The sequence below is a fragment of the Mesoplodon mirus genome (genome assembly GCF_964341445.2).
Source record: "Mesoplodon mirus genome assembly, chromosome: 7".
NCBI classification, from domain to species: domain Eukaryota; kingdom Metazoa; phylum Chordata; class Mammalia; order Artiodactyla; family Ziphiidae; genus Mesoplodon; species Mesoplodon mirus.
This window is the reverse complement of record NC_138983.1, coordinates 12,316,056-12,332,711: the sequence shown is the minus strand read 5'-3', so window position 1 is coordinate 12,332,711 and position 16,656 is coordinate 12,316,056.

Here is a 16,656-nt window from a genome sequence, read left to right as displayed (position 1 = left end):
GGGATGTCTTCATTCCTTCCCTCTTCACTTCCTTCTTTCCGCTCCACCCTGCATCTATTGTAAGTGATTGATTTGCTCAACAAATAGACGTGGCGCTCTAGGCTTTGTGCCAGGTGCTGGGATTCAGAGCTAAGAGATTCAGCCCCTTCCCTCAAGGAGCTCATTCTCTAGTGGGGGAAACAGACAAAGGAATCCAAGATTTCTGGAGGGAGGGGATGGTCTTCCAGGCAGAAGCCGGCACACTCCGTTCAGAGGCATGGAGCCTAAGCAGAGCAAGAACATTCAGGAAGCAGTGGCAACACTGGAGGCTGGAGTGGCCGCCTAAGTGAAGGTCTTTGGATGTCAGCCCGTATCAATCAATCAGGTCCTATGGATTCTACCCCTTAATATCTCTCCTCTCCATCCTTGGCCATTGCCCTATTCAGACACTCATCATCTCTCACCTGGACATTACCTGCTTCCAAAACGCTGCAAGAGTTGACGTCCATTGTTCCCATTTGATGACACTACTTACCTGCTCAAAACCCCTCCCAGGCCAGAGAGCCAGTCAACCAGCCAGTGAAGGCCAGTCCAGGCTCTGGGGATACCAGCCATGGGACATTATTGCACCGGGGAAAAGAGGGAACTTAGCACTGGGTATCTTGCTTCCCACCCAAGTACTCGTGCTGGGGGGGATTTTCCTTCCCATTATGAGCATGTCTGGATGCCCAGGCTCCACCCTATGACAAGGGGGTGGGGAGGTGGGTTTATTTATTTAGATCAGGGAAGAATGGTTTGCCAAACTGGGCAATAGGAATGAGCTGCACTAAGTCACCACCCACCCCCCCACCCCGGCACAAGCCGTGGCTGGTCCTCAGCAGGGCCACCTTCCAATGCCGCCCCTGCCTCTGCACTGACCTCTCTCCTCAAGCCTCCTCCAAATAACCTCAGGCAAGACCAACCGCCCCCCCAAGGGCCACTCTCGGGGCAAGATCCACATACTCTCTCCTGCCCCTCATCCCCTTCCAAATTTTTATACGTGGATACATTGTGAACCATTCCTATAAAGGGCTTTGATTACTGACATGCCAAGCAAACAAACAAAACAAGACAGAAACTTTTAGTTCCTTCAAGATCTGGGCTCGCTGCAAATCAAACTGTTTGGGTTTTTCCAGCTATGGTCTTGAATGAGGTTTCAGGACCCTGTTTTGGAAGACAAAATGTAAATGCACATATTTTCTGTTTCATTTCAACTGGGGAGAAAAATACTAATCATCTTGAGGCAATGCCAAAAAAAAAAAAAGACTTATTGGGCCAATTACTGATCTTACTGATCCCTCTGGGCTTCAGTGTCCTCATCTATAAAACTGGAATCAGGTTGCTGTATGGATTAAAGATGTAAGAAAATTAGCACACTAGCTAATTAATAAATAACAGCTATTGTTGCTAAGAAAAATTAATTACTGAAAAACAGAGAGGAAATATGGAATCATATTTGAGGAGGATGGGAAAGTGCTCTTGACCGAAAAAAGAAATGAGAAAATAATCACTGTATAATGGGTGAGCTCTGTCATCTGTTCCAAAAACTCCACCCCCGAGAAATGATCTCTAGTTGCTCCCAAATGCACATCTGTGTAACCCAGGGTGACTGGATTACATCATTGACTGGACTTGTCCAAAGCAGGGGTGCAGTTTGATTGTACTGTGAGCTGGGGAAGGAAGTCTGTTCAGGAACCGGAATAGATAGGAAAGGGCACAGAGTCTTAGAGCCGGACCCTTCAGCGTGTCTCCTGCTGTGTTCAAAGCGGTCTGACAGGGTGGGGCGCCGCTGCAGAGCCCTGAATGAAGATGAGGCCCCCTGCCCTGGGAAAACCTTTCTTTTCAACCTAGAGTGAATCTAGAAGGACCCCCAAAGAGGCATTGAGGAGAAGGGGCTGCGCCGGCTAATCAGGTCAGCCCTGGTGGATGCTGGAGTCAGCAGATGTTGCAAACAGATCAGCCTCCCTTCTGCGGTGCAGAGAACAGGGCCCCTTACCAGCCACAGGGAGCTTTGGGACCAGTGTCCGTGATAGAAATGGGAGTCACAGACCCCACCACACTAGCCTTGTGAGCCTCCTGCCGCCCACCTCCCTCCACCCAGCTCTAATTCAGTGCTCATCAAGCAACTGCTTATTGGTAACTTGACCTCCCGTGTAGACTCTGCTAGAACAGAGTGCCCTGGGTGCACTGCTGATTTCTGAATCTCCAAAGCTAAGGACCAGGCTGGGGGACGCTGCCAACACTGAGACATCCCCGCCCCTGAGAAAAAGAACAGCAAGTACCAATAGTACCTAGTCTCCACTGGGCACTGACCACCTGTCAGGCATTCTTCTAAGTGCTTTGAGTTTATTCTCTCTCTGAATCTCACGACAATCCTGTGGGGATAGGTGTCATTATTAGCATCCATTCTCTGGGCCAACTGAGGCCCAGAGGGATTAAGCAACTCCCCCAAGATCACACAGTACATGGCAGGGCTTGGCTGTACACCCTGATGCGCTAACTACGGCAGACGTTCTTAACCTGTACCCCACCCATCCCTTGTGAGGGGGCTCCCACAAGTGCTAGAGAGAACAAGAGCTGGAATTAGGTTGATAGGTATCAATTATTAGTAATAGGAATGGGGGTGTGTACCCCTTTCAGAAGGCATCATGGATTAAAAAGAGAGAGAAGCGTTGCCTCTCCATTCAACCACGGATCTGTGTCTCCCAGCCCTACTTACCCAGCCACCCATACCCCCCCACCCCCGTGCACTCTCACAAAAAGAGGAAATGGGCCCCGGGGGAGAAGACAGGATTCCTGAGTGACAATAACAGGATTTTTCAGATGCCCAGCTCCCCCAGGATAAAAAGAACAGGAAAGAGCTAGGGCCAACGAAACACTTTTGTTTTGTGAAAAGGCAAAGGGAAGCAGGAAGAAACTAGAACAGTTTCCATGGTGCCGGAGGGATGGGGGTAGGGGTATCAGGAATTAACCGGGAGGAGGGGGGATCTCCACTTGCCCAGAAGGAGAGCACGTATATGATGGAAACCCTGGCGCTCCCCTAACATACTGACCTGTCCTTCTCTACCTTTCTTCCCTGAATCAACCAGAATCAAGTTTGTGGTAAAAGTAGGGAAGGCCCCACCAGGATCTGTAGACAAAACACTGGATAAAGAAGCAGGAGGCCTGGGGTCCGGGCCCAGCCCTGGAGAACCCTAGCTAGGTGATCTGGAGCATCTTTTCCTTTGGGAAAGCTGTGAAGCCAGGGCTGAATCGCTCAGCCCTGACTCTCTGTGATGCTGGGACTCTGTGCAGAGGCTGAACGTAAACAGGGATCGGTTGGGGGCAGCAGGCAACCCCGGATGCAGCCCTCCCCTTCCCTACACAGAGGAGGCCAGAAAAACACCTAGATGGTAAGTCTGCCCTGGGAGTTTCTGCTTGGAAGCTGAAATGGCCTGACAGTGACTCAGAAACCACGGAAGTTCTCGAGGCTGATGGGTTCTTATAGATTGTACAGGCAGCTCTCCTGGGGGCTGCAAAACCACAGGACAGGCTGTGACCACTCTTAAGGAAAGAGCCGTATACTGCAAAGAGCTTTCTGCCCTCTGGGTCTTAAAGCAAACTGAGACTCAACTCTCCCTCCTTTTGAGACAAAATTGCCTCTGGGGATACAGCAAGCCTCAATGTGTCTCCTTCTCCTAGAATTCTCCTCAATGAAAATATCATTTTGGATATTAACAATGGCAACAGTAATGACAGCCATTCTGAGTGTTGCTTGTGGGCCCAGCACTGTGCTAAGAGCTATATATATTATATATAATCATTTCATCCTTACAGCCACCCCATAATGTGGCTACTATTTTTATGCCCACTTTAGAGATGAAGAACCTGAGGCCTAGAGAGATAGAGTAACTTGGCTAAGTCACATAGCCAATAAGGGGATAGAGGTAGATTTCCAACCCTGGTAGGCAGACTCCAGAGCCTGCGTTTCGACCTCTATGCATAACATCCCTCTTCCTGTACCAACGTCATCCTTCTCCAGGAAGGCTTCCTTGATGCTCCTTTCCCCCACGGAGAAGCCCTCTGTCTGTCCTCTACATTCTCACAGGGTACATTTTCATACCATTCTTTGGACATCTTTCTTATACTACCCTGATGGTGTTTCCCCTCCAGCCTCTCCCTGGGAACTTAACTGCTGTGATTAGGTGGGAGGGGGGTGGGGGGGGTGTTGCAGTGGGGCAGGATGACCTACACTAAACAAACTCACAAGAGACTGATTGTTAAACCTGAAGTGCAATTTATTAATTTACACTGAGAAATGAAACCACCTAGGAGACAGGAATCCTGAGGTTGATTGGTCAGCACAATCTCTTTCAGGAAGGACAGACTTTAGGGAAAGGAAATCAATACCAGAAGGTTCTCTGTTCAGTACAAAATCAGAGTGAAGGGGATTGATGGATTGACACTTAGGTGAAGGCTGACGTACTCCTCTAAAGCCTCCTACCTGCCAAGGCACCAGAATATCCAAGGCAGGGAGCCATATGGGTGTCCTTTTCTCTGGACAGTGCTGGATTTTTCTGGCTTCTGTGAAGATCCTACCTTTCCGGCTGCATTTACCGTCATCGTGGCTGGCTTTTTTGTTCACTTGTTTGCTTAGATTAAATTCTGCATATTTGATAGAACTGAAAGGCAATTTCCCATTGAGACCCACTGAAGAATTAGCAATACGTACCAGCCGTTCTGCCCTTCGAAAAACCTTCACATCCATGTTATCATTTCATCTCCACACTGCCTTGCCATGGAGGGATGGCAAATGGTACAAAATCTGAAGCCAGATTGCCTGGGTTTGAATCCTGGTAAAGTGTTTCCCCATCTCTAAGTTGGAAATAATAATAATTGAATTGAGAGAATTCAATGAGTTAATACACATAAAGTGCTTTGAACAGTGTATGGCATCTGGTAAGCACTCAATACTTGTTAGCAATGATTAATTATTCATTTTATAGATGAAAAAACTGAAGCCCAGAGAGATAAAAAGTCACTAATATCATAAAGCCAGTAAGTGGTGGAGAAGCTCACAGAGCTTCTCTGTTTTCATAACAATTTCCCACATCCCAAACTCAGCCACCCTCTCCTGGTGTGAACAGACCCAGTACAGCTGCCTCCATCTTCGGAGGCTGAGTTTTTCAGAGACCGGAAGGTCTCACTCCCTGAGGGGAGGGGCATCCTCCCTGGGGAAAGCTCTAGAAAGTCCTCAGAGTCCTGGATGCAAGTGGCCCAAGTTTCCGCACAGTTCAAAATGAGCATAATCCGGGACTTCCCTGGTGGTCCAGCGGTTAAGACTCCGTGCTTCTACTGCAGGGGGCGCGGGTTTGATCCCCGGTTGGGGAACTAAAATCCTGCATGCTGTGTGGTGAGGCCAATGAACACAATCCTCTTTCCCCCCACTTAGAGCACAGATCTGCCTGTGGAGGAGATGCACCAATATGCACTGATGTTCCTGTCCAGTCCTCCCCGTATCCCCTCCTCAAGCCTGGGTTTCCATTCTTCAGAGCTGAACATGGGATGCTGCTTCCCGCTGGAGAACAGGGAAGAGACCGGATAACCACTCGGATTTAAACAGCTCTCTACACCTTGTCAAACAGAGCACTTCCCCAGGCTCCCCCTGAGCAACCATCCCACCAGTCAGAAGGGATGCAGCAGAGTGTTTGCGGACAGGTTTGGTTTCAGAGTCCCCAGTGAGAAGCAGATACCTCCCAGAGGTAACGCAGAGATGTTATCAGCTGTTCATTAGCCCACACCTAATAGGTATCTGGGCTCAGGGGAAGTGACACCAAGAGGTGCCACTGACAAATTAAGTGATTAGGCTCTGACCCAGCACCTGAGTAAGGTGAGAGGGGAAGAGTGGTGATACCTAGATTCCATTTTGCAACCGGAAGCCTGAGGCTTCTGGAAGAACTGACGTGGTTAAGTGTACTTCCTGTGCAATCTTACCCTGCCACCAGGTGACGAGTCAGCCACAGAACCCCTCTTCCATCTATCAAAGCCAGGCAGTCAGGGCAGCCAGAGAGCCTGGACTGAGGGAGGAAGGATGCCTTCCTGCCCTCTCCACCTCAATCACCAAACTCACGCTGCCTTCTGTACCTTGAAGTTTGGGCAGGTTGTAGCCCACCTGCCTCATCCTACAACTTGTGCACTCAACGTTGGGGCTCATCAGAGTTTCTACCCAGCCCACGCCCGCACATACGGTCAGCCTTTAAACCATATTAAGGTGCAAAGGAGAGACCTGAAGTCAAACCTGGAAGCAAAGAGGTCCAAAGCAAGTGATGGGATTGGAGGGACGCTGACACAGGGCTCCGGGCAGATTGATCCAGAAAGGGCAACGGGAGTGAACTGATCCCCACTGAGCTCTGTGCAGGGCTTGGTCTATACATGGTGGTGCTGATGGATTGGGTCCAAGGAGGATCCTGGATGTCTACAGTTCCCTGGGATTGGGGACCGGGAGGGCCCAGAGCTGTGAAGGATCCAGGTCAGGCTATAGGACTCAGGAGTTAAGACAACCTAAAAGGAGGCGGGTTGGGGGGAGGGTCAGGGGGGAATTCCCTGGTGGTCCAATGGTTAGGACTCTGCACTTCCACTGCTGGGGGTCTGGGTTCGATCCCTAGTCAGGGGAACTAAGATCCTGCAAGCAGCGCAGCATGGTTAAAAAAAAAAAAAGAAAAAAGAAAAAAAGAAAAGGAGGCGGGACTAAGGCTGCTCACACCTGAGGGGAGTGCCCAGGGAGGCTGGAATCTGACCCTGAGGCACGACTAGGAGGGCTTGGGGCCACTCCTGGGAGCTCTGGCTTGACAAACGCGCTTGAGAAAGATGCAGCCTGGGCTGGTTTTTGACTTGGCCCCAAGTCACTTGTCCAGATTCCTCAAAACAGGAGACCCCCAGGAAACAGAAGGAACCAAACTGCCTTGGGACTTTCACTAAATAGCTTCAGCATTGGGACTTCCCTGGTGGCGCAGTGGATAAGACTCCACACTCCCAGTGCAGGGGGTCCAGGTTTGATCCCGGTCAGGGAACTAGAACCCACATGCATGCTGCTACTAAGAGTTCACATGCCGCAACTAAGGAGCCCGCCTGCTGCAACTAAGACCTGGTGCAACCAAATAAATAAATAAATAAATTTTAAAAATTAAAAACCTTCCAAAAATAATAAATAAATAAATAGCTTCAGCATCAGTAAGAAAGGAACCCTCGGGCTTCCCTGGTGGCGCAGTTGTTGGGAGTCCGCCTGCTGATGCAGGGGACACGGGTTCGTGCCCTGGTCCGAGAAGATCCCACATGCCGCGGAGTGGCTGGGCCCGTGAGCCATGGCCGCTGAGCCTGCGCGTCCAGAGCCTGTGCTCTGCAACGGGAGAGGCCACAACAGTGAGAGGCCCGCGTACCGCAAAAAAAAGAAAAAAGAAAGGAACCCTCCCTCTCTCAGCCAGGACGGGAGAGAGGGGCTGCAGGACCCACCCTGGAGGGAAGGGGCAGTGAGCGGCAGCAGGAGAGGAGGAAGCACGGCTGCAAGATGCATGGGACGCTCCAGCAGGGGTGTGTTTGGGAGGGCCTCACCGCCCCGCCCCCAAGTCTACAGAATTGACGATTAGGAGTCAAAGGTCATTAGGATCCTTGTCCAAGCCTGGGATGGCCACCCCTGGTCCGTCCACAGCCTCCCTCCAGCTCTGAAACACTCTGCCTGGGTGTCCTTGAATAAGTCCCTTCTCCTCTGAGCCACTTCTTGGGCCTGAAAAGAGGAACGCAATTGCACTGGGCTCCCTCCAGGAACTCCATGAGCATCGCATGAGATTTGGACACCCTTGCTCTGAACCCATGCATGCTGTCCTCCGTGTCCTCTCCATCATCAGCACTGTAGAATGCAGGCCACAGAAAGAACTCTGGTGCTGAGTGAGGGCCTCTGGCTGGGAGCAGCTTGGGTGCTGAGACCCTGTGGCACACAGAGGGCCAGGAAGTAGCCAAGGCAGGGGTAAGAGGCATTTGTCACTCCTGAGGCAGGCTACCTGGGCCCAGCACCTCATGGCCCCTGTGCATCAGTATGGAGCTCCCATGGCCCTGGGAAGAGCTGCTGCTCTCCCTCTATTAAAGTGATCTGAAACCTGGGACAGGCTGCAGTCCTCCTGGGCCTCACTTCTCCTCGTGGCTCTGTGGCAGAATCCACCAGGCCCAGCCCAGCTCCTGCAGAAGGCCTCCTACTCTGCTCCTCACCCCCCAGCCAACTCCTACTCATCCTCCAGAGCCCAGCTCGAATATGACTTCCTGAAGGACACTGTCCCCCAGCACCAGTGCTCTCACTGGCACAAGTGCTCTCACTGTGGCCCATATTCTCTCATCATAGACTTTATCCCCGCTTATAATTACATATTTGTGTTCGGGATTATTTGATCTCTGAGTTCTCCCTCATCACAGGCACAGGTAAACACTCATGGGTACACAGTGGGGGCAAGGACCTTTAGTCACTTATTCAACGAGCATTTATTAAGTGACTCCTGATGCCAGGATAGCTCCAAGGGCTGCCATTACATCAGTTGGATAAAAAGACAAAAACCCGTGCTCTCATGGAGCTTACTTTTTTATTTTTGGCTGTGCTGTGTGGCTTGTGGGATCTTAGTTCCCCAACTAGGGATTGAACTCCTGGCAGTGAAAGCGTGGAGTCCTAACCACTGGACCGCCAGGGAACTCCCGGAGCTTACATTCTAGTAGGAAGAGACAGACAATAAACAATAAACCCAGTAAGTAACTAACTTACATTCTATTGGAAGGTTATGGAAAAAAAAAGAAAAAGTAGAGCAGGGTATGCGAAGACCTGTGTGCCAGGTGAGAGCCAGAGGTGCAGGATTAAGCAGGGAGATCAGGGAGGCCTCACTGAGAAGGGGAAGCAGGGGCAAAGCCTTGAAGAAAGCAAGGACTTGGCAGACGGTGGCTGTTCACTGCTAAATTTCCAGCCCCTGGTCCCATGGTTGGCCCCCAGTAGTCATGCAATAAATGATTAAACAGATGAATGAGTGGGTGAATGGATGGATTGTCTTTATTTAGCTCCATGTCCAGCCAAGACACTGTCACCTGGATCTGGGGGGTTGTGGTGGTCCTTGTAGTTGACCCCCTTTTGAGTATCTCTTCCCCCCTCTCCACTGTTCACCAATAATGTGGCTCTGGGTTTGATCTAGTCTGCAAGACTGCCCTGATGCATCCAAGATAATCATAGCGGTATCACCCTCCCTGCCAGGGACTGATTCAGGAACCCCAACCCAAGTCAGTCAGTATATAATACCCTCCAGGTGACCATTGTCTCAAGTGAGTTTTTTTTTTTTTTTTTTGTTTTTTTTGTGGTACACGGGCCTCTCACTGTTGTGGCCTCTCCCGCTGCAGAGCACAGGCTCTGGACGCGCAGGCTCAGTGGCCATGGCTCACGGGCTCAGCCGCTCCGCGGCATGTGGGATCTTCCTGGACCGGCGCACGAATCCGTGTCCCCTGCATTGGCAGGTGGACTCTCAACCACTGCGCCACCAGGGAAGCCCTCAAGTGAGTTTTGACCTAAGATATCCCACAGAGAAGGGAAAGATTTTTGTCCCGTGATGGGGGAAGGCCTGATTTCTCCTCCCAAAGAAGGACAAGGAGGCCAGATTAAGCCAGTTTGGGTTGGGTTTTCTATAACTTGCACCCCCAAAGTACTCTGGCTGATGAGGGGCATCCCTTCCACTCCCACTGTGTGCTGGTTTGACCCCCTCATGGGTCAACATTACCCTTTTTGCCAAGGTCATAGATAAAGCGGTCTGTCCCATCTCTGGGTGCCACCCAGTACCAGCTCCTGTCCTCTCAAACCACCCTGTGAAGTATACATTATTCTCACCTATATGTTTTTATTTTAGTTTTTTATATCATCCCCATCTTAGAATAAAGCCCCTGGACTCAGAGAAGCTACTGAAATATGTCTTGACCAAAAACCCATCTCTGAAGCCATCCAGCTGCTGGTCAGAGAAGGGAGAGGAGAAAATCTTCAGCTGAAAAAAGAGAGGGTGCCTGGGTCCTGCATGTGCTGTGGAGAGGCTCCAGCTGCAGCCTGGAGAACCCCCATTTCTTAGGTGGGTTTTGCCTCAGGCAGGAAATTCCTCTTTTTTTTTTATTTTAAGTTATTAAAGAGGTAATACAGGCACGGGGTTTTATTTATTTATTTTTTTTGTATTTTTTTTTTGTATTTTTTTTTATTAGTTTCTGCTTTATAACAAAGTGAATCAGTCATACATATACATCTGTTCCCACATCCCTTCCCTCATGCATCTCCCTCCCTCCCACCCTCCCCATCCCACCCCTCCAGGCGGTCACAAAGCACTGAGCTGATCTCCCTGTGCTCTGCGGCTGCTTCCCACTATCTATCTACCTTACGTTTGGTACTGTATATATGTCCATGCCTCTCTTTCGCTTTGTCACAGCTTACCCTTCCCCCTCCCCATATCCTCAAGTCCATTCTCAAGTAGGTCTGTGTCTTTATTCCCGTTTTACCCCTAGGTTCTTCATGACATTTTTTTTTTAATTCCGTATATATGTGTTAGCATACGGTATTTGTCTTTCTCTTTCTGACTTACTTCACTCTGTATGACAGACTCTAGGTCTATCCACCTCATTACAAATAGCTCAGTTTCGTTTCTTTTTATGGCTGAGTAATATTCCATTGTATATATGTGCCACATCTTCTTTATCCATTCATCCGATGATGGACACTTAGGTTGTTTCCAGCTCCGGGCTATTGTGAATAGAGCTTCAATGAACATTTTGGTACATGTCTCTTTTTGAATTATGGTTTTCTCAGGGTATATGCCCAGTAGTGGGATTGCTGGGTCATATGGTAGTTCTATTTTTAGTTTTTTAAGGAACCTCCATACTGTTCTCCATAGTGGCTGTACCAATTCACATTCCCACCAGCAGAGGCACGGGGCTTTAAAACACAAACAGCACAAAAGATTACATAGTAAAACCTAAGTCTCCCAGGATCTGGGCAGTGCCTAGGGGCGGCTGTGGTGGGCATGGAGGTGGGGAGATCTCTATTACTTGAATCCACAAGCCCCTCAAACTACCCTGAGACTCAATATAGTCTGCTGGCTAGACAAACATTGCCCTTCCCTCTCTCTCAACCAGAGTCTTTCCAATACAAAATTCTGGGCAGCTACTCTTACCTATTTTATTTATGCTCTTCCAGAGATTGTCTATCAGGATATGTGTGTATAATTATATATATATATATATATATATATATATATATATATATATTTCATCCCACAGGGTTTTGATACAAACGATAAATATTATTACACTCTTCTGCACTTTGCTTTGTTAACTTAGTATCTTTGATATTGTTCCATATAAAAACACATAGACCTCATTCATTCTTTTTGATGGCTGTATATGGACGTACTAAAATTTATGTAACCAACCCCTACTGATGATACTTAGGGTGTTTCCTACATCATATGCTACCACAAACAAGGCTACAATGGCTATTGAGCTACACATATCTTCGTGTACATTTCAAGAGTAACTGCAGGAGGGACTTCCCTGGTGGTCCAGTGGTTAAGACTCTGTGATCCCAATGCAGGGGGCACAGGTTCCATCCCTGGCTGGGGAACTAAGATCCCACATGCTGTGCAGTGCTGCTAAATACATAAATAAATAAATAAGTAGAGGAGGGCTTCCCTGGTGGCACAGGGGTTAAGAATCCGCCTGCCAATACAGGGGACACGGGTTCGAGCCCTGGTCCGGGAAGATCCCACATGCCGTGGAGCAACTAAGCCAGTGAGCCACAACTACTGACCCTGCGCTCTAGAACCCGTGAGCCACAACTACTGAAGCCTGTGCACCTAGAGGCCGTGCTCCACAACAAGAGAAGCCACTGCAATGAGAAGCCCATGCACTGCAATGAAGAGTAGCCCCTGCTCACCACAACTAGAGAAAGCCCGCGCGCAGCAACGAAGACCCAATGCAGCCAAAAATAATAAATAATAAATAAATTTATAAAAAATAAAATAAATTCGAGGAGGAAAATTAACTTTAATAAATAAATAAATGCACTCTTTGGAGGGAAAAAAAAAGAATAACTGCAGGATAATTTCCTAAACAGTGAATTTTGAGATCCATGAGCATGTGCATTTTTCTAAGTGTTTTTGTTTGTTTGTTTGCTTGTTTGTTTTTTTTGGCTGTGTTGGGTCTTTGTTGCTGCGCGTGGGCTTTCTCTAGTTGCAGTGAGTGGAGGATACTTTTCGTTGTGGTGCGCGGGCTTTTCATTGTGGTGGCTTGCCTTTGTTGTGGAGCACGGGCTCTAGGCTCGTGGGCTTCAGTAGTTGCGGCGCGTGGGCTCAGTAGTTGTGGCTCACAGGCTTAGTTGCTCTGCAGCATGTGGGATCTTCCTGGATCAGGGCTCAAACCCGTATCCCCTGCACTGGCAGGTGGATTCTTAACCACTGCGCCACCAGGGAAGTCCCAAAAAAGAAGATTCTTAAACAAAAAGGAAAACCACTCATCAATTCCCCAACCTTAAATAATGTTCATTTTTGCATATTCTCCTCCAGACTTTGTCAACATGAATACTTACTATTCGTGGTTGCAATCACAGTGTTCATGCAAATTGTGTATCCTGCTTTTTCTCAACAAACATGATGTTATAAACAGTTTCCATGCTTCTGCATATTCTTTATAATTATCATTTTGGCGGCAGCATAATATTGTATTGACTAGATTAGGTATGGTTTTCTTAACCATCTCACTGCCTGCAGAAATACAGGAGAATAATGCCAATGGCATGCCTGGAGCTTTTTTCTTCTGTTGAATTATGGTCTTAAGATCAATTCCCAGGAGTGAGATTAATGAGTCAAAAGGTAATAATATTTTCAAGGCTCTTGTTACATCGTACTAGATTGTTTTCCAGAGTTTTGCACACTGCTTCCAGAGACGGAGGAGCACAGACTTCATCCAATCTGGCTGGCACCGGGTAATGGTGTTTGTAAATTCTGCTAATTTAATAAGTATGAAATGCTATCTCCATACTGCTCTCATTTGCATCTCTTTGATCACTAACCAGTTGAACTATTTTCCAAGCATTTGTTTACTCTCTGCTTATCCTCTTGGGTGAAGTAGTGGTCCACATCCTTCACCTGTTTATCTGTTGGAGTCTTGAGGCCTTTCTTATCAATTTGAATGAGCATTTTAGAGTCGATAAATATTAATCATTTGCCAGCCAGATTTGGCCACTGGAGGCTTCTGAGCAGGTGAGTGCATCATCAAACTACAGCTTGGGAAGATTAATATTTAGGTTGATTGAGGAAAGTGGGCTGAGAGACAGAGAAATCTGTCGGTAGGCTGCCAGGCTCGATCCCACAGCGGGGACCTGAACAGCACAGTAGGAGTGGAAATGGGCAGGAGGGTCCGTGGCCCCCACACTGGAGCTTGTGGTTCTCTGCATTGCCTCCAGCAATGCCCCCTCATGCTCCCTTGCAAGTTCAGAGGCTTCAGCCCACAGAATTGGAGGGGAAAGGGATTGCTGTGTCCTGTTCTTTCACTCTGCAGATAAGAAGTGCTGTGTGTGGAGGACCACACAGCGAGGGGATGCTGCAAGCACCTTCCTCATCTGGTGTCTCCAAGGGGGTGGGGGAGGGGGTGGAGCATTAGTGCAACTGGGAAGCGGGAACCACCAGAGTCTTTTGCCCTATTATTTGGGTTCCCAGACTAATGGAGTCTAAGGCAACTCATCCCATAGCCACCCCCAGGCAGGGCTTCCCAATACTTCCCCATACCCACCTCCACCCCAGGCTTTTTTTTTTTTTTTCCATTTGATTATTTTATTACATTTCACAACTAGTTTACCTCTGTGAGTTCACCATGGTATCACAAGATTCAAAGTCTGGTGTTATTAAAATGTGCTATTGAGGTGGGGTGTTTTTTTGTTTGTTTGTTTTTTGGAGTATAGTTGCTTTACAATGTTGTATTAGTTTCTGCTGTACAGCAAAGTGAATCAGCCACATGTATACATATATCCCCTCTTCCTTGGATTTCCTTCCCATTTAGGTTACCACAGAGCATTGATAGAGTTCCCTGTGTTATATAGTCTGTTCTCATTAGTTATCTATTTTATACATGGTAGTGTATATATGTCAATCCCAGTCTCCCAATCCATCCCACCCCCGACCCCAGACTTTTCACACACTGCTGGATACCAGCATGACCAACAGCACGTTGCACCCAGATTGTTTGATTAGCGTCTTCCCACTAGTCGGTGGGCCCAACAGGTCAGCCACACTTGTGCTGAGTGCCTACTCTGGACCGGGCTGTACCAGGTACACGAAATAAAGCAAAGTCAAAAAAGATATGGACCCTGCACTCAGTGAATTCATGGTCTCGTGAGAAAGGGAGGCTCTCTGCACCGGGAAGGGCACTCCAGCAGACACAACGGGACCTAACTTTCTAACCAAGAGGCCTCCAGGGCGCCAAAACTCTGACTTACGGTCAAGACTGGCATGGAGCTTCATGAAAGGAGAGGGTCACGCAGACCTGGATTCAGAACCTGGCTCCACAGCTTCCTTGCCCTATCCCCTTTGATGAAGCCATGTGACTTCTCGGTCCAGCTGCCCTTAATATTTGCAGGGCCAGGGTGGGATGCAAACAGAGGCTCTGGGACCCTAGGCTGAGAGGTTCCTCCTCACCCCACCAGTCCACGCCGGGCAACCCGTGCCCACAAGGGAAGTTCTAACTAAGAACTGACTCCCGGACCCAGCTCTGCCACTTAGGACTTCGGAGACCTCAGGTCATAACTTTACTTTCTGCCCCTAAACTGCAACATCTATTTCTGCAGGTTGCTGTTAGGCTAAACAAGAAAATTAATATGAATATTATTAGCATTTATTGAGCACAGGGTCAGGCTCTCTGTCAGGTTCTTTCACGCTTTATCTCATTTCATCCTTAAACAACCTGATGAGCTTGGAGCTACTATTGCCCCCCCGCCCACCTCATTTTCTGGATGAGAAAACTGAAGCTTAGAAAACTTCAACACCCTGCCCAAGGTCATCTAGCTATGAGAGCAGCAGAGGCAAGGCATGAACCCAGCAAAGCCTCTGCTCTTGACCATTGAGCCACCCCATCTTGTATGCCAACTGCCAAGTGTCCTGTGGTGAAGTTGCCAAATAGGTGAAGAAAAGAACCAGGGAAGTTCTGTGGACTCACTAAAGCGGCCCCCAAGAAGGAAGAGGGGCCCCAGGTGTCACACTGAGAGTAGGGGTGCCGTTAATAAGCGGGAACTGGTAGATGAAGTCAAGACTCATCTAGTTTGTGTCAATGTCCTGCTTCTTCTACATGACCTCCTTTCCAAAGCTCACAGTTCTCCACACAGTGAATCCTCCTTCTCAGGGAAAATCCATCCATCAGCCCATTTCCCTGCACTCCTTGGCTTCCCTTGGGACTGCAGGTCCACCTACAGCCACCAGAGGGTAGGCCAGCTCTGCGGCAAGTCCTGAGGACACAGTAAGCTGCCCACCAGCCCCCTCCCACAAGTGTCCAGCCAGGAATGGACCTAGATGCCCTATGGCACAGCCCTCGGTTACACTTTGCCTCGGGTATATCAGTTTACTCCCTTAGATCTCAAAAAGTCTAACTGCAGAAGTTCAGTTCAATCAGACATGGTGTCTGATTCTACTGAGATAAAGATCTTAAGAATCACCAGCAAAAGAGTAATGACAACAGCTACCACTACAGACACTGGTTAGAACCTCATTTTATGAAGCACTTTCTCATACCTTGACTGGCTGGAGATTTACTGGGTAAGCTGAAGCTTATGCGTCAGTGGTATATTCCATTGTACAGAGGAGGAAACTTGAGGCAAACAGGAAAGGAGGTAACTCCCTTCGGGTCACCTAGAGGACTCTGGTCTTCGGGGAGAGCTGTTTCCAATTCTCTGCCTGTCTGAAGGAGGGGATGGGGGTTGGGGGGACTGCAAATGTGAATAGGGAGAGGAGGAACAAGGGGTCAGAATGCTCTACTGGGAATATCAAATGCATTGTGGTACATTTCCTGTAAACTGAGACCCTGGGCCATCCACCCATGCGCCATTCATCCATCCAACAGTGTTCATTGAGCACATGCTGGGGACACAAAGATGGATGAGAGGAATTTCCTGCCCTCAAAAAGCTGTCAGTCTAGTAGCGGAAAGTAGTGAGTCAGCAGATGACTATAGGAAACCGACGCCTGTACAGTGGGGTACAAGCAGAGGAATTTTTGACCGTCTGGAGCACACCCAAGTTCGGGGTGTCTCTTGGGGCTCCCAGGGCTGAAGGACAGGACTGGAGCCAAGGATCGTTGGCGGGGACGCCCCCTTTCCTGCAGCTCACCCCGGGATGGGGGCTCCCCTCCCAGCTTCGGGTCCCCGCCTGGGTTGGGGGCCTGGGGTCCCAGTCCCCCCACCCAGAAGAGCGCCAGCCCAGGGAACGGATGACAGCACACACCTGAGTCAGCCCGCCGCCCACCCGCCCCTCAGCGTCTGTCTCCGCATCTTGTGATATTTCGCTCCCCGGGAGCCAGCCCCACTGCGCTCCGGAGGCAGCTCGGCAAACAAACCCAGCGACAGATTGTGCC